The 20,042-nt window shown below is 37.1% G+C and overlaps 1 pseudogene; it reads left to right on the forward strand.

The window, feature by feature from the left end:
- The window catches only part of LOC107154873, a 146,942-nt pseudogene that overhangs the window by 95,541 nt on the left and 31,359 nt on the right, over positions 1-20,042 (forward strand).

Below are 20,042 nucleotides of genomic sequence, written 5' to 3' on the forward strand. Positions count from 1 at the left end.
AAATTAATTGTGTGTTACTTGTATTCTTGATAATTGCCATTACACCTGAAGTGATATGAAATCTCAGTGTAATTTTAATTTGCATGTCTCTAACTACTAGAGATGTTGAATTCTTTTTATATATTTGTTGACCAATTGTATTTTTTATTTTGTGAAATGTCTGTTCAGTACCTTAGCCCATTTATCTATTGTGTTATTTGGTGAGGGTGTGTTAAATTTCTGAGATCTTTATCTATCCTGGAGATTAATGCAGGTGACAATGATTTTCTCCTAATCTGCAGGCTCTCTCTTCATATTTTTAATTGTTTCCTTGCTGAGAAGAAGCATTTTAGTTTGAATCTATCCCACTTGTGGTTTCTTGATTTTACTTCTTGAACTTTAGAAGTCTTGTTAAGGAAATAGTTTCGAAGCTGACATGGTGGAGATTTGGGCCTACTTTTACTTCTATTAGACATAGGATTTAAGGTCTCAAGCCTAAGTCCTTGATCCACTTTGAGTTGAGTTTTGTGCAGGGTGAGAGATTTGGGCTCCATTATATTTTGCTACATATGAATTTCCAGTTTTCCCAACACCATTTTTGAAGAGGCTATCTTTTTTCCAGTGTATATTTTTGGACCTTGGTCTAGTATGAGCTAACTGCATTTATGTGGGTTTGTCTCTGTGTCTTCTACTCTGTATCATTGGTCTACCTGTCTGTTTTAGTGCCAAAACCAAGATGCTCTTTGTAACTATAGCTCTGTAGTATAATTTAAGGTCTGGTATTTTGATGGCTCCCACTTTACTTTTATTGCTAAGGATTGCTTTGACTCTTCTGGGTCTATTATTTTTCCAAATGAATTTCATGACTGATTTTTCTATTTCAATGAAGAATTCCATTGGAATTTTAAGTGGTAGTTGCATTAAATCTGTACAGAGCAATTGAGAGTATGGCCATTTTGGCAATGTTAATTCTGCTATCCATAAACATGGAAGATCTTTCCATGTTCTAAATTGTTTTTTAATTTCTTTCTATAATGATCTGTAGTTTTCATTGTAGAGGTCTTTCATCTCTTTTGTTATATAGATTCCCAAATATTTTAAATTTTGAGGCCATTATGAATGGCATAGTTTTCCTAATTTCTTTTGATGTATTCACCACTGATGTATAGGAACATAATTGATTTATGGGTGTTAATTTTATATCCTGCTACTTTGCAGAAATAATTTATTAGTTCTGGAAGTTTTCTGGTGGAATTTTTTGGATCTTATAAATATAGGTCATGTCATCAGCAAATAGGGATAGTTTGTGTTCTTTCCTTCCTATTTGTATCTATTCAATTTCTTTCTTCTGTCTTATTGCCCTGGCTAGAATTCTAAGGACAATGTTGAATATAAGTGGTGAAAGAGGGCATTCTTGTCTTGTTCCAGTTCTTTGAGGGAATGCTTTCAGTATTTCCCCATTTAGTATAATGTTGGCCTTGGATTTAACATATAGAACTTTTTCAATGTTGAGGATGTTCCTACTATCCCTAATTTTTCTAGTGTTTTGAACATGAAACCATGTGTGTTTTGTTAAGTGCTTTTTCTGCATCTGTTGAGATGATCATATAATACTTGTCTTTATGTCTATCAATGTGATGAATTATATTTATTGATTACATATGTTGAATGAAACTTGCATCCCTGGGATGAACCCCACTTGATCATGGTGCACTAATTTTAATATTTTTGTATGAGATTTGCCAGACTTTTAATGAGAATTTTTGTATCCATGTTCATCAGGGATATTGATCTGAAGTTTTCTTTCCTTAATGTGTCTTTATCTGTTTTTGGCATCAGTGTGATAGTAGCTTTATAGAATGAGTTTGGAAGGATTCCCTTCTTTTCTATTTCATGGAATAATTTGAGGACTATTGATGTTTACTGTATTCTAAACTGATATTCATTTTCTTTCAAGGTCTTGTAGCACATGGCTGAGAATCTATCTGGTCCTGGGCTTTTCTTGATTTTGGGGCTATTCATGGTGACTTCTATTTCAATGCTTGAAATTGATCTGTTAAAATTGTGTATGTCCTCCTGATTCAGTTTGGATAGGTCATATGTCTCTAGCAATTTTTAAGTGTCTTCAAGATTTTCTATTTTTTTGAGTATAAATTTTCCAAATGCTTTCTGATTATCACTGTATTCCAGTGATATTTCTTTTTCAACACAAATTTTAGTAATTTTTGTTTTCTCTCTCTTTGTCTTAGTTGCTAAAGGTTTATCATTATGTTGATTTTTGCAAAGAACCAACTTTTCATTTTTGTGAATTTTTGAATTATTTATTTTGCTTCCATTTTATTGATTTCAGCTCTAATTTTTATTTTTTCCTGTCTTCTACTGAATTTGGTGTTGATTTATTTTTCTTTTTCTAGGCTTTGAGATTTAATGTTAGGTTACTTATTTTTTTTTACTTTATATTCTTTTACTGAATGAGTTCAATGCAATGAAATTTCCTCTTAGTACTGCCTTCATAGTGTCCCAGAGATTTTGATATGCTGTGATATTATTTTCATTTCCCCTAAGTATTTTTTTGTTTAATCCTTGATTTCTTCTGCTATCAATTGGTCATTCAGTAGTGCATTATTTAATCTTCTGATGTTAAAGTAGCTTCTCTTTTTTAAATTATATCATTGATTTCTAATTTCATTCTATTATGACTAGATAGAAAGCAAGGAATTATCTCTAATTTTTTGTATTTTCTAAGAGTTGCTTTATGGCATAAAATATGGTCTATTTTAGAGAATTATTAATGTGCTGCTAAGAAGACAGTGTCTCCAATCATTGATGGATGAAATACTCTATATCTGCCTTTAAACTCTAAATTATTGATTACATTATTTAGTTCTATGGTTTCTTTAGGTTTTCTTTGGAGGATCTATCCAGTAGTGATAGAGGAATGTTAAATTCACTCAGTATTATACTATTGTGATCTATTTCTTTTTTGAAGTTGAGAAGAATTTGTTTCATGTGAATAGATTCTGCCTTTTTTGAGGCATAAATATTTATAACTGCAATGTCTTACATATGTATCATTCCCTTAAGCAGTATGAAATGTCTTTCTTTGTGCCTTCTGATTGGGTTTGACTTGAAGTTCACTTTACCTGATATGAGGACAGAAATCCCTACTTGTTTACATGATATAATTTTTCCCATCTTTTCACTTTTGGTCTGTGAATGTCTTTGCGTGAGTGGTGAGTCTCTTGGAGAAGGCATATTGTTGGGTTGTGTTATTTTAATCCAATATGCCAGTCTATGTATTTTGATTGATGTGTTTTGCCTATTTATGTTTAAATATATTATTGAGATATGATTTGTATTCCCAGTCATATTGTTTTATTTCTGGACTTTAATTTGATTTAGTTTACCCCCTTCTCCCTTTGCTGATTTTCACTTTTATTTTTCATTTTTTTCTTCCTGGAATATTTTTCTGAGAATGTCCTGTAGTGGAAGATTTTTAGTTGTGATTTTTTTTTAATTTTGTTTATCATGGAAGGTTTTGTTTTCATCTTCAAATATGAAGCTTAATTTTGTTGGGTATTGTATTCTTGGTTGACATCCTTTTTCTGTGAAGGCTTGATGTATATTATTCCAAGACCTCCTAGATTTTGGGTCTGGTTTGAGAAATCAGCTGAGATGCAAATTGGTTTTCCTCTAATTGTAATATGACATTTGTTTCTAGCAGCCTTAAAAATTCTATGCTTATTCTGTAAGTTAGGTATTTGAAAGAATGAAAGCAAGAAAGAAAGAGAAAGGAAGAGCAACACAAATAAAAAATATATTTCATTTTTTTTCTCATCATTACCTGACTCATGAATTTGGGAATGCCTCTTGGCTGTTGCTTCTTGGGATCTGTCATAATGTTACCCTTGAATGTCATAGGGAACTGAGATCACTTGAAGACTTAACCAAGCTGGGAATCCAGGATAGTTTATTCATATGGCTGGTAGCTTGGAGTTCAACAGGGGGCTGTTGACAGAACCACCTGCAAATGGTCTCTCCCACATGATAGTCTCTATACAATAGATGTGCCATAAAGCAAAGAGAAGGAGCTATGACTTTCTGAGCTAGGCTTCTATGTCAAGCCATTTTGGCTTCACCACATTCTATTGCTTATAGACAGCTCACAATGGTCAGCCCAGATTCAAGGGAAGGAGAAATGGACTCCAGAGGTCAATATATAGAGCATCAAAAATTTTGTGAAAATGTTTTAAAGCTATATGTGTATTGAATATCTGAAATTGTGTATTCTCTAAGTTGTACTTTTAGCACTATTATAGTGGCCTTAAATATCTAAAACTTATAGATTACATAGGAATGTTAGGTTCTCTCACCATGTCTCTCAAGTCCCTGTTTATGGTTTCTATCCTTATATTTCTGTGCTTTACTCTGTGTATTTTTCTGTGTTTTTGTACTTTTCAATTTCTATTCTGTCATAATCTAATGTTTTTGATTCACCTTTGCGTTCTTATTTTTAGCTCTTGATTTTTTTAACTTGCAAATTTTTACTATATTTTGGTGATCATTTCTCTGCCAATATACACATCATGCCATTTAATAGACCAATTAAACATGATTATTTAGATCACCTATAAGTAAACACCAATATTAATACCTAAAAATCTTTTCCATTTTTTTCATTATTCCTGTTTGTTGTCTACTAAACTCTATTTCATGTGGTGTTTTGGATCAATATGCTTTTTTGAGAAACTATACAAAACCTTCACAAAGGATTTTATTTTGCACCTTCCATGTACTTAAGGTAGATCCATGTATTTAAGGTAGATCACATTATACAAAAACAAGTGAAATTTTGAGAAACTGGGCACCATCCCTGTGACAAAAATCCTTTTTCTTTCACAAAATACAAAACAAGTTTCCTGCTTGTTTAACATGATTTCTCCTCTTTGATCCAAGCTGAATTATATTTGTGTATGGCCAAGGCAATCAGGCAAATATGGTGAGATTTTCAGTTTTACCTTCTAACTTAGAATAGGCAAGTACCTCCAGGGATAAAATAGCTAATCCCACATTTTACTTTTATCTTCACTTGACTGCTAACATCTAGCTATCCTGGGAGCTGTGCAATGTCCTCAAGAAGCATTAACATATTGTCACTTTTCTAAAGTCACTCTGAGTGTTTGACATATAGCCCAAAAAGTGTCAGAGTCAGAAGCAGAAATCTCCATTATGAGAACAGTTCTGAAGATAGGAAATTACTGATTTTGTCCTACAGCTTTCAGATGCCATCACTAGATTATTATGTACCTTAATTCAGTTTCATCCTCTCTACTCCCATCTGTAGGTAACCAGACTGAGTTGCTGCCCCAGTGCAGTGACTCCTGGTCTGACCCAGCAGACTCTGCAGCCTCAGAGGGGCACATCACCAACTGCTCAGGTGAGCAAGGATCCCAGCAAATATTATAAAATAATCTCACCATTAAAAATTCCTCATCTTGATCTTGTTTGCAAAGCCTCTTTGCCTCAGGTGAGCAAGGATCCCATTCCCTGTGTGAATGCCCACTGACATGACCCTGTCTCTCCTCAGACAGCAGACAGCTCCGCCTGGTGGATGGGGGCAGTCGCTGTGCAGGGAGAGTAGAGATCCAGCAGCTGGGCTCCTGGGGCTCCATCTGTGATGACAGCTGGGACCTGAGTGATGCCCACGTGGTGTGCAGACAGCTGGGCTGTGGAGTGGCCCTAGAGGCTACCATCTCTGCTCACTTTGGAGAGGGATCAGGGCCCATCTGGCTGGATGAGCTGAACTGCACAGGAGAGGAGACCCATGTGTGGCAGTGCCCTTCCCAGGGCTGGGGGCAGCACAACTGCAGGCACAAAGAAGACGCTGGTGTCATCTGCTCAGGTCTGTGGTGCACACTGGGTACCGGTAGGAGAAATCAGAAGCATATACTGGATGGTATCTGAACCTTACGAAAGTGGATGGGAAATTAGTGGCAGGGTGGATGGGGAGGAGGCTCATCCCACACTCCCTGTCCCTCTAGCAGAAAAGATGAAGTGCTTCCATTTCCTGGTGCAGCAGCTGAGTTTCTGCTCCTTCCTTCTCATCCCTGCCTCCTGACAATCATTCTCTTCAGTGTTCATTTGACTGCAGACCTCATGCTTCAGTTACTGTGTGTGCAACATCCTGAGACCCACTGTATTAGTTTCCTATTGCTGCCATAATAAATTACCACAGAGTTAGTGGCTTAAAACAACATGAGTTCAAGTCTGACCCTAGTCCACCTGAGCTATAAATGAGGTGTCAGTGAGCTACATTCAGTGGAGGCTTTTCAAAGACTCATTTCCTTGCCTTTTTAGTATATAAAAATTACCTGTATTTGCCTTCACTATTCAAGTCAACTACTTTGCATACTTATGACCATTTTTTAATCTTCATATCTTTCTATGATCAGAGTCAGAAACCATTGTCTGCTTGTAAGTATACAGATAAAAGATGTTAAATTGAGCTGACATAATTAATCCCAGATAATATAAAATAATCTCACCATTAAAAATTCCTCATCTTGATCTTGTTTGCAAAGCCCCTTTGCCTCAAAAGGTAACCTGTTCACAAGCTTCAGGATCAGGAACTGACATATCTGGGACTTCACTATTCTGCCACCTCATTGTCCACACCCCTTTTCCCAGGGTGTGTCAGATATTTAGTCAGGTAGCTTTTACTCCCTCCCCTCAAGAGGCCCACTTCAGTGTTCCTGCCTGTACATTTTCCACTATACCATTGTCATAGAATTACAAAGATACATACAAGTTATCAAAACAGGTCAAGGGATATATGTTTTGTCTTTCCACCTGGTGGGCATTTCATCAGCAAAGTTAGTGAGGACTCACTACATAGGGGTAAACTAAAACAGCACTAAACATTAAATTCTTACTGTGTCCTGTTTCCCTCCTCTTGGTTTCAGAGTTCCTGGCCCTCAGGTTGGTGAGCGAGGACCAGGAGTGTGCTGGGTGGCTGGAGGTTTTCTACAACAACACCTGGGGTAGTGTCTGCCACAGCCCCATGGAAGCTGTGACCTTGTCCGTGATCTGCAGACAGCTTGGCTGTGGGGACACTGGGACTCTCAACTCTTCTTTTCCTCTCAGAGAAGGTTCTAGACCACGTTGGGTGGATGGAATCCAGTGTAGGAAAATGGACACCTCTCTCTGGCAGTGTCCTTCTGACCCCTGGAAACAAAGATCTTGCTCTGCAAAGGAGGAAGCTTATATCATGTGTTCAGGTGACTTACTCCCTATTCCTGTGTCCTCACTCTGTAAGTTTTTTTTCATACTTTCAAGCCAAGAGAATAAGTTCAAATAAGTTTCTGAGATACAAATTTTAATAGAGAATATTTTAGCCTCAATTTACAATCTTATTTCAATGACAGAATTAAGTAAACCTGTTCTGACAGCCATTTATGTGGAAAATGTCATGCATATTAAATTAAGCATGAACTTACCCTCTAAAGGTAAAAAAGTGTGTAACAAATGGCTAGAACAGTCTTAGGCTATAATAATTATTCTCTATTTCCTTAGTAGAGTGAGGAATTTTACCTCAATTATATAAATCACTTGCTATGTCCTGTCATAGTGTTAAGATTGTGTTTTCTTTTTCTACATGTAATGAAGATTAAAACTCTCAGCAAACTCTCATAGGTATTATAGTGATCATTTAATCCAGATATGGAAACTAAGATTAGGAGTAAGCACTTCATTCACCCCATATTCTCAAGAGAGTGAGGGAAACTTGGGGTATCCAGTACTAGTCAGTTATCTTTGAGCCCATGGACTTTTATGGACATCAGCCATCTACATCAGTCAGACAAACTCTCAGTTCAGATTTTTGATGATAAGTAATTGAGTTAATTGCATCTAGCAACTTAATTCAAGGCACGAGGAGGAGAGACAAGAAGAAAATACTCCCCCTGTCCTCATGGAGTTTATCCTCTAGCATGATGACACACACCAACCAGAAATGTGAGTGTCATAAAGAAGTGGAAGGTGCTGTGTAAATGGGTAATTTTAGGAAAAGAGAAATCACATTTAGGTTGAGTCCATTGAAGGAAGTAGATGTCAAATGAAGACAGTAATAAGAGCATTCGGTCAGTGTAAATACTGAGGTGTGAGAAGCCTGGTGACTTGAGATAGTGATAAAATCCCATCATGAGCAGAGTAGGAAGAAGCTGGGGAGAGTGATGCCTGATTATTTGGATGGATAAGAAGAGGTCAGTTCCTCTCCATGGCCCCAATACCAATTCTGTTGAAAAGCTGTCTGTTAATCTTCTTGTCTGCTACATTATGGGGAATTGCTGTGAGATGAGGATCCTAGTAGCCCCTTATTTTCTTATTGAATTCATCTCCTCACCGTCCCAGACATCTTGGTTGATACTCCCTCCTCTGAGCCTTTATCCATATGCTACTGCAAATGAACGACTTCATCCCTCTCCCAGGAAACATTCTATGGGGCCTGTTGGAAATTGGAGGCTATTGTCTTCCAATTTCTTAAGACCTATAATGTGTGCTTCAGTTTAATGTTCTGATAAAAAAAACTGGCTGTCCTGTGAAAACAATGATATCTTTATCATCTGGAGGCTCTGTGCTTCCCTTTCAAAAGAATATTTCTGGGTCAAATCTTAGAATAAAAATGTTCCCACTTTCTTTTGTCATTTTCAACAATTTATATTATTTTTTCTCCATGTCCACATGCTTAAAATTTGTCCCATCAAGTGGTACCAACTACCACTTCAACTGGTGTCACTCTTCAGCCTGGTTGCTTCCCCTCATCCAGCAATGCTACAATCCCAGGCTCACTAGGCTCCTCTGTCTCCTGTTCCTGGTGCTGCCAGGAAACTTGCACTCCACTGAGATAACATACTGGCCTCCATTCCTGACTTTATCCCTTGGAGGCACTACACATACATCCCATCTCCCTGGATGGCCACACTTTTGACCATCACTAACTGTCCAGCTTGAGATCTTGCTTACATTGTTCCTTCTCTGACTGTTGCCTCTTCTCCGTGTGGCACATATTCATTATGCTTCTTTTCCAGATATTTCATCCTCATGCAGATTGCTAATGTTTTCCCTTATCAGTTTTTCATTCTTCCACTCTCCTCAGTATTGCACATGTTCTTCTTACCCTGATTAGACAACATGATGTCCCATTATAATCCTCCCCCTTCAAGTACACTCAATTCCCTGGTTTCTACTTTATCTGTCAATGAGAAGAATAGTTGAGTCAACTACCTAACACTTCACTGCCTGCACTGGACTAGGCAAGGACTGCTGAATCATGGACAAGTACTGTATCTTGTTATAATGTGAAATTACCCTGCTAGTCTCTTTGAATTTGTGATCCAATCTCTGATGGACCTCCACACTGGCCCCATATTGTAGTGTGCTTCTCTCACATGTGCTCTTGCCCTCTCTCTAACATGACATTTTACAAATTCCCTGATCTCCCACTCATTGCTATTTAAACCACATCATACATACAAATGATAATCTTCACTCAAACTTTACTGAAAAAAGAGAAACTTTCAGCTGTCTATCTTCTTTTTTGTTTTCTCCTCATGGTCACTCTAATTTACTGAGTATTAGTCTTGCAACTTCTTCATTCAATATCTAAATTTTAGATTCTCTATTCTTCGTTAGCTCTTTCCTTCACTAATCTCATTGGGGTCCAGGCCTTAGATGATATTATTCCACTGACAGCTCCCAATATAAAGTCCATATCTGATCTCTGACCTTAAATCCATTCTAGTATATTTCATTGCTACTGGACACTCACTTGAATATAAATGGACAACTCAAATTTAGCTTTCAAAGTAGAGCATTTTATTTCACTCCTTCAATCTACCTCTACCCATTTTTCCCTTTTTATTCCCCATCCCAGTTAATGTCACTGTTGTTGCTCAGTTACTTATTCTCAGTCTACATTCACATCTCCATTTCACTCTCCCTCCAGTTCCAATGTAGAAGCAAGTTCTATGCCTGTACCAGAAATCATGTCCTAATTCCTTCTACTCTTTCCTTCCCATCCTCATCTATCTTAGTTCAGAAAGATCACTTGTTGCTTGGACTCTTCCAAGAATCTTCAGAGATCTTTGTCTTCCATATCATAATGTCTATATAATGCTGGAAATATGCTCATTTGATTACCAAGTTGATTAATATGTTGCTATGTCACAGGTGAGCTGCCTTTAGAAGTGACACTGTCAAATTTCTCTGTGGCTCCCAAATGCAGAAACAACTTGAAAACATGGCTCAGCAGTTTGTAATTACCTTAATTTGCAGAAATGCCAGGAAGAGTGAACACATTGATTTTCTCAGACTTTGAAGGACTTCCCCATGGAAGAGGGAGGAGACTGTGAGCCACTTCAGGGTCAAGGATGTGACTCAGGGGTGCAGATTATGACTGGTTGGGTTTGGGTTCACTCTAAGTTTAAGTAACTCTAAAGAACCTCACCATGCGAGGAACCCAAGGGAATGAGTAATGTTGTCTCTCAGGGCAAAGAGCACTGGAGGCATAAAGGGATGTCCACCCCACCTTCTCTTATGCTGTGTAATATTTTTTGCTCTCTTCACATGATTGGCAAGTATTTGACACTAGGGGATTGACATTCTTCATTCTAGTTTATTTTTGGTGTAGAATTAAATGATATTTTTTCTATTACACTGAATTACCAAAACCCTAATTACTCATTGAAATCAAGGAAGACATATTAAAATATAAAAGGTACATTAGTGACATTGCATAGCCACATTTCTATTCATATTCCCCTGATGTAAATAGAATTAATGGACTGGTAGTTACTCTTTTCCCAATTCTCCATTTTCATGGAATTTTACCTAAACTAATATAGTGATAATAGCATTTATCTTATGGTATCTTTTTATTTGGTTTTACAATGTTGGGCTTGTATCATACTTACTATTGTTACATTGGCTTTCTTAACAATATATTAAGGAAGTTCCATAAGTAGTGCTCACTCCTTTGTAAAACAACTTCATAATGTTACATTCTTAAGAGATAAGTAGTAGAGCTTGCATAATCATTTTTGCTATTTATTTATAATTTTTTTTATTTTTCCCTTCTAAAAACAATATTGTAATAAATATCCTTGCACATATAACACTACATACTAGTAGGTTATTACTACAAGATGACTGCCAATGGTTGCAAGATCACAGGATATCTATTTTTTAAACAGATATCATCATATTGCTTTGTAGGAGCAATTGTTTTCAAACAGTATTTCATATCTTCATAGAATACACTGGGATTTTTTTATAACTTGACCGTTAAACTAAAGTCAAAGAACATACAGAATCTCAAAAATCAAAAAAGGAACAAAGCCCACAAACCTATCCTAGGAACTTCCTAAAATCCAGGAAGGATGAGAAAATAAATGATGGTAAACATTTCAAAAGAATTTTTTTTTTACTCTTTTCCTTTTTCTTCCTTTCCTCGCCTTATTTTTTTCTTTTTCCTGTAGAGTCTAAAGTGATAATAAATAATAAGATTAGGTACCGATGATGTTTTTTTCTTACAATAGACTCCACATATTGAGAAATAGACACCCAATCCTGAAGTGAGCAACCACACAAAACAGGTCCTGCCATCATCTAGAGATGTTCTCAGTTTAGTGTAGGAGGTTGACAGAATAATGTGAATAATGTATATCCATGAAGGTGTTGTAGGACAAGTGGAATGTGTGTTTTGTCCATGTTAATTTGCATTTATATGTATTCTTTTTTTTGCTTCGTTCTATGTTATCTCTATGTCCTTTCATGTATTAATTTTCCTCAGTGTATTATCTTTCATGAAAATATTTCTCTTTCCAGCTAACTATTGTTTACTTATTAACTTTTCTCTGATATCTGCTTGCATAATTTATGTAAAAATATTTTAATTTATTGAAAATAATAGTTTCAATTAATTTAAATGAATACTTTCAATGTTTGTAATTTTTCATTAACAATATGAGAGATATTGAGTACAATTTATTTTGGGGATTATTCAGTACTTATGTTTTAAATGCCTAATATTTATTACCAAAAAACACTGACATTAATTTACATTTCTTTTATTGCCTTTAGGATTTGAAAGAATTAAAAACTCTTTTTCAGCGGATCTCGCTCATTTATATATTTAATCACTAAATATTTACCAAACCACTGTTCATAGCATTCGTAGAAAGTCACCCCTACATACTTTTAAGGAATGCACTCAACATGCCAGGCATTGCCTATTAGCAGGAATACAGGGAATGAAGCTAGGGCCCTTTCTAGAGGAGTTTTCTTTCTGGGTAACATGTCTATGAGTGTGTTTTCCTGTACATACATGAGCATGTGCATTATCATGTTTGTATTTTTTTCACATAGTAGGCATTTAAAACAGGTAAATTGATAAAAATAATTTTAGCTGCTGATAGGAATATGCTATAGAGAATGAATGTCTCAGTCTAATAGACTACTTCTGAAGCACCTTATCTCCACCTGTTACCTGAACTGAGCCTAGGACCTTAGAGAGCCTTGTCTGGGGGCAGGATCTCCCCAGCTGTCACTTACTAGTGCTTCCCCCACTGTCTGCTCCTACAGGAAACAGACCCAAGAGCTGTCCAGCCAATGCACCCTGCACAGGTACCTCATCCCCTCCCACCTTCCCCATGGCTTCCAGGGGCTCCTTTCCTCCCACCAGGGAGTAAGAGGAGGTGCTGCTGCCTTTTCAGACAAAGAGAAGCTCCGACTCAGGGGAGGAGACAGCGAGTGTTCAGGGCGAGTGGAGGTTTGGCATGAAGGCGCCTGGGGCACTGTGTGTGATGACTCCTGGAGCCTGGCAGAGGCTGAGGTGGTGTGTCAGCAGCTGGGCTGTGGCTCTGCCCTGGAAGCTCCAGGGGAGGCTGCATTTGGCCCTGGAAATGGAAGCATCTGGCTGGATGAGGTGCAGTGCAGGGGCAGGGAGCCCTCCCTGTGGGCCTGTGCTGCAACACCCTGGGGACAGAGTGACTGCAAGCATGAGGAGGACGCTGGTGTGAGGTGCTCTGGTGAGTAGCAGGACCAGGTGGGGGGCCTAGAGTTGAAGGAGTGTGTTTGCATCCAAAGGGCTTCCCAGGCTGTCCTGCTACCCTGAGCCCTGGCTCTGGAAGGCTGTGCCCAATCTCCTGGCATCTGGGACAGAACTTTGTGCCAATGGTTGGGGGTGGGACCCAGAGACATTCCCAGACCAAAACAGTGCAGTGATTCTATTTTCCTTTTCTTCTCCCCAGGTGAAAGGACAACAGCTCACCCCACCAGGAGAAGTAACTGGTTTTTTGTTTGTTTGCTTTTTTAAAAAATTTTATTCTAAACCCAGTAATGGAGGAGATAAGCAGATTTTCAGAGTTCTGCACTATGGAGTCTACACAGCTCCGGTCATATTATAGTAGGCCTGATGATCAGGTGTTAGAAGAAGCCATCATTTGTGTTAAATGGTAACACTCAGGGAGCTCCACTGCCTCACCTGCATTAAATTTATAGAAATCCCTTAAAACCAGACTCAGAAGAGTGTTGACACAGCCCAGAGCAGGATCTAGGGTGGTAATATCCTGAGATTTATGATATATAATGTCTGAACTAGAGACTTCATGGTCCTGAGGACTCAAGTGATAATTGGGTTCTCCTGAGCTTATGGTCCTCTCTAAAGACTCATGGCTCTTTTTCTTCTTCAGGCACCAGTTCAGCCTCAGCTCCTGTCCCTGGCATCTTCTCCTTACCTGGGATCCTCTGCATGATCCTGGAGCCCTTCTCTTTCTTGTTCTCATCATCCTGGGAACTCAGCTGCTCAGATGGACAGCACAGCGCCAAGGTGGGACTTGGGAATTCTGTGACCTGAAAATATGCACGAGAATATTGGGCCAATTTTTTTTTAAGTACACATTTTAGTCTTGTTCTCATTTTATGAAAAACTACCTTCTCTACCATGGATTGGAGACTTAAAAGGCATGAATTCATCCGGGGTTAAAAAAGGGAGCCCTCAAATAGGATGATTTCCCATGTGGGCAGTGCTAGTGGAGACTGGGTTTAAGATCCGGGTGTGGACAGAAATCTAGTTCTATCCCATGGTCTGTTGGTAATGGAAAGACTTCCAGGAGCAATGTCTGAACTCATTCTGCTTTCCATAGCCTTATCCACTTTTGAAGATGCTGTTGATGAGGTCCTGTACCAGGAGATAGATTACCCCATAAATCCAGAGAAGGAGAGCCTGCTGAACAGCCCAGGTGTGTTCCATAGCCTCCTTTGTTTGCATGAGTTTGCTATCAGTGTGGGAATCTTCAATAAGCAAAGATAACATGACTAACCCAACCTCACATGGCATATTTGGTAGCTTTCTATTACTGAAATAAAATGCCTGAGATAATCAAATTATAAAGAAGAAAGTTTGATTTGGCTTCCATTTTCAGATATTTTACTGCTTTTGGCCCATGTAAGGCAGCCTATCATGCTGGGAGCATGTAGTGGAGCAAAGATCCTCACCTCACAGTGACCAGAATATTAAGAGAAAGAAGATGAGATTAGCATCCTACAATTCTTTTCAAGAGGATGCACCCAACAACTTCATTTCTACCACTTGTTCTCACACCTTAAAGGTTCTACCTTTTCAAATACCACCAACCTGAGGACAAACCATTTAGAACAAGAACTTTTAGGAATATTCCTGGACCACTATAACAATTATCAGCATCCTTCTAAGGCAGGAGCTCTAAGCCTTCTCTCTACAAGTATAAAGCTTCAAAATATTTTCTGAACCCTAACATTGGACCTCCTCCTGTGTTTGTCTATGATGTTTTCTCCCTACTAGGAACCATATCTGATGATGGCTCAGCAACTATGCTACCCTATTACACAGGAGACAATGAGGAGAATGGAGACCCTGAACCTGCCCCAGGTAGTAGAGACAAGTCTTCCCCTGGATGGTGGGGGTGAGGAGGAGGTTACCATCTGAGAAGACCTTTCTATGATTAGGATGGGAAGGATCTCTTCCTTCAGGTTCACAGCTGTTTTTTCTCTCCACCCACTCTGTCTTATAGAAAGGGAAAGATGAGATTCTAATATGTTGATTTCCATAGATACTTCCATAAGGCCACAGACATACCTCAAATATATCATTTTAAAATCCAAGGCCATAACTTTAAAAAGAACATTTGAACTTGATTATCTCACAAATTCTATGGTGAAAGAGAACATATGGATTAGACCTGAAATACAGGGATGTATGGACTATTTTGTGGTTTATGGAATACTAAGACAAAAAAATGACCTTCATAATCACTAGAACACAAGGAGTGTGTGTGATGCCTGTACTAATCAATCATTGGAAGAGCTTCTCTAAAAATGACCTGAGAAAGGAGCACATCATGGACCTTCCCCAAGTGGTAGAAATGGAGAGTTCCTAGGATGAGGCATGTCCAGGAGTGCTCTTTAAAATTAAATCTTCAGGTCAGCAAAGCACTACAGGAGGTTGAAACCCATGCCTCCTGGGATTCAAATTGGTAGAATAGCCTATCTGTGGGAGAGAGAAAGCCAGGCTTCTCTTCTGTGTCTCCCTTGCCTCAGAGGCCATATGAACAGCCTGGGTTCTCCTTGGGCTTGATGAAATCACCCTCAATCTCTGATATGTACATATTTTCCAACCCTTTATTATATGCCTGAAAAGAGTACATTAAACTTACAACATAGGGGCTGGGGGTATGGCTCAAGAGGTAGCGCCTCGCCTCGCATGCGGGTGGCCCGGGTTCGATCCTCAGCACCACATACAAACAAAGATGTTGTGTCCGCCGGGAAATGAAAAATAAATATTAAAAAAATTCTCTCTCTCTCTCTCTCTCTCTCTCTCTCTCTCTAAAAACTTACAACATAAGTTTTATTGATGTTTTTTGGCATGACATGTTAATAAAATATTCTTGAATTTCATACATTGAAATATTTAGATGATTTACATGATCTAAGAATATGGACATCAAATGTATGCCTTTGGGACAGCCCTGGAATATGATACCTATATTTCTCAGCTATGAGAATCTCATAGAATCTCTTCATTAGAACAGACTGAAGACATCACCAAAACTAACAAATATCTTCCACTTCCTCCTTATTCCCCATTTTCAGAACCTGGAGGACAGCATGCAGTTGCCACAAGCAGTGGTTATGATGATGTTGAAGAGATACCTGTTCCTGAAAATCCTTCTTCATTTGGAATGAGGGAGAAGAATTTTTTCTCAGAAGAGGGAGGTGGTTCCAGGTGTTCTCATACAGGTAAGTGGATAACTGTCTCCAGTGGTCTTGCATTATTATCATGGTAAAGACAGATTGGACATATCAATGATCAGTTTTCCTTTACTACAAGATTCTAAGTAGCCTTGTAAACCAAGATGATGTCATCTCTTCCCTTTTTCTGTTTATTGAAGCTATTTTATTTCTTCTGAAAGGAGGTAAATACTGTGTCCTCTGTCTGCACACACTGCTCTTGGGATCGAGACATGTCTGTATGAGCTACAGAGACTTTGTGGCTTTGTTACACTCTTCTCAAAGCAAACCAAGACCTCTGTTTGAACATCAAGTATTCTTGTCTTTAAACATGTGAGAAGTAATTTGGAGAGCATTTTAGTGTTTTTATTAGTGCAATATAATTATTCATAATAGTGGAATTAATTTTGATTATTCATAAATACATATAGCATAATTTGCTCCATTTAAATGTATAATGCTTCCTCTTTCCCTTTTCCTTCCCCCTGATTACCTTCTCTTAATCAACAGGTCTGCCTTCTATGTATTTATTGTTTTTGTAGTAAGAACATTACATTCATACATAAAAGTAAAATTCATCATGATATATTCAAGCACACAGAGAGCATAATATGGAGAATTTCATTTCAGAGATCCTCTCCATTTCTCCCTGTCATGCCTCCCCTCGACCCACTTCTAATCCATTGTTATCTATTTTCATAATATCTCCTCTTTTTATTTCTTACTTCTATGTAGCTTCTGCATATAAGAGATAAGTTTCAACTCTTATCATCCTGAATCTGGTTATTTCACTTAGCATGATTTTCTCCAGTTCCACCTATTTACCAGCAAATGATATAATTTAATTTTTCTTTATGACTGAATAGAAGTCTGTTATGTGTGTGTGTGTATGTGTGTAATTTTTTTATTCATTCATTCATTAAGAGACACCTAAGCTGACTCCAATACTAGGTCACTATAAACTCAGCTATTATAAACACTGATATACCTGTATCACAGTCTTATGCTGATTTCAACTCTTTTGATACATATCAACAAGTTGAATAGCAGGGTCATATGGTAGCTGCATTCCTACTCTTCTAAACAATCTTCATACTGCTTTCCAAAGTTGTCATACTAATTTGCTATCTCACCATGTGTGTGTATTTCCTTATCCCCACCTCCTCATCAACATTAATTTACTGAATTCTTAAATTTTTATCAGTGCATTATATTTCTCCATAATAGAAGTGTTCATTTTGAACTATTTATACACCCACAAAATAAAGTTTTCTCCATTTTAATTCCCGTATTCCACTTTTTTCTTCTCCCTTCTTCTGCTCCCCTTCCTCTACTTCCTTTCTGTTAATTTATAGTTTTTTAATAAATTAGTTTTATATATCTACAATTATATATGCATACACACGCACATATACTTTAACATGGTATATTTATCTTTAACATAATTTGGTCGATTTCATTCTACAGTTCCTCCTTTTTCTCATTCTTTCTCCCTTCGCATCAACCCCATTACTCTCTTCCACTGATCTCTCTTTTTCTTTCATAAGTCATTGTTAATCCAGAATTCTACCCCTTTCTTCCCCTTCATGTCTTATTTTGCTCCAACTTCTGCATATAAGAGAGGAAATTCAATTTTTGACTTTCTGAGTTTGGTATAATTTACTTAGTATGATGTTCTCCAGTTCCAGCCATTTATATGGGAATACCATAATTTAATTCTCTTTTATGGCTGAGTAAAATTTTCCCACATTCTCTATATGCATTCATCAGCTGATAGGCACCCAGGCTGTTTTCATAACTTAGCTATTGTAAATTGTGCTTCCCTCAACACTGATATGCTAATATCACTCCAATATGCTTAGTTTAGTTCTTTGGATAAAACCAAGGAGTCACATAGTCATGAAGTTGTTTTATTCCTACTCTTTTGAGAACTTTTTATACTGTTTTCCAAAGTGGCTGTACTAATTTGCAGTGCCACCCAAAATGAATGAGTACTTTTCCCCACATCCACTCCAGCATTTATATATATATATATCTCCTTGATGATTTCCATTCTAACAGGGACCAGATGACATAAAAATTTAGTTTTGATCTGCATTCCCTTGATTGGTATAGATGTTAAGCAGCTTTTCATATATTTCTTGGTCATTTGTATTACTTCTTTTGAAAAATACCTGTTTAGCTTGACTTGTCCATTTATAAATTAGATTAAGTGCTTCTTAGGTATTAACTTTTTGAGATGTTTTCCAAGCACCATTTTTTTTAAAAAAAGGTTCTTTTCTCCAACGTAAGTTTTTTGTTCCTTTGTCAACTATCAGATGAAATATCGATTTGAGCTTATTCTGTGTTTTTTATTCCATTGCATTTGTCTTCATGTCTGTTTTGATGCCAGTACCACGCTGTTTTTGATAGTACAGCTCTCTCCTTAGCTAAAATAACCAAAAGAGAGAGAAGACCCAAATCAACAAAATTAGAGATGTAAAAAATTTTCAGAAGTCCAGAGGCTCATTAGGAACTATTTTGAAAATTTGTACTAAAGTATAAAATCTATGAGATATTAACCAATTTCTAGGTAGAAATCAAACCAGCAGCATATAGAAAACCTAAACGGACCATATCAAGCAATGATACTGAAGCAGCAATTAGAAGTCCTCCAACAAAGAGAAGTCCTATCAAACTATTAAGAAAGAAATTTTACCCATCTTTCTCAAATTATTCCATGAAATAGAAAAGGAGAAAACACTTCCAAATTTATTCTATACAGCCAGTATTACTCTTATACCAAAAGAATACAAAGACACATCAAAGAAGAAAAACTACAGACCAATGTCCCTGAATGAAGCAGACACAAAAATTTTCAGTAAAATATTATTAAAGCATATTCAAAGAAACTTGAACAAGATAGTATGGAATGAAAAGTGGGTTTCATGTGAGTGGGATGCAAGGGTAGTTCAACATATGCAAATCAATAAGTTTAATTCACCAAAAAAAATACATCTAAGGATAAGAATCACATGATCAGTTAAATAGACAAAGAAAAAAACAGTTGATAAATTTTAGCTCCCATTAATGTTAAAACTTCTGAAGAAATTAGGGATAGAAAGAAGCTACCTCAACATTTAAAGGTTATGTATAGCAAATGCAAAGCCAACTTCCCATTGAATGAAGAAAAACTAAAAATATTTTCTCTGAAATCATGAACAGGAAAGGATGTTCACTCTCACCACTCCTAGTCAATATAGTTGTTGAAACTAAAATCAGAGCAATCAGACAAGAGAAGAAATTAAAGAAATACAAATATAAGAGGTCAGATTATCTGTTTCCTGAAGAAAGGATCCTGTATGTAGTATATTCAAACACATCCATCAGAAGAATTCTAAAACTTATATACAAATTCAGGAAAGTAGAATACAAAATCAGCATTCAAAAATTGATACCTTTTCAGGCTGGGGTTGTGCCTCAGTGGTAGTGCACTTGCATAGCCCATTCAAGAACCAGGGTTCAATCTCAGCATCACATAAAAATAAACAGATAAAATAAAGGTATTGTGTCCAACCACAACTAAAAAAAATAAATATTTTTTTTTAAAATCAATACCTTTTCAATATTCCAATAATGAATCTGCTGAGACTAAAATCAGGAAAACTATTCAGTTCACAATAACCTAAAACAAGGCAATGATTATTATTTATCCTGAATCTTATCTTTCTAACTGGGGTGAGATAAAACCTCACTTTTAT

This window comes from Marmota marmota, unplaced genomic scaffold, assembly GCF_001458135.2.
Source record: "Marmota marmota marmota unplaced genomic scaffold, marMar, whole genome shotgun sequence".
Lineage (NCBI taxonomy): Eukaryota > Metazoa > Chordata > Mammalia > Rodentia > Sciuridae > Marmota > Marmota marmota.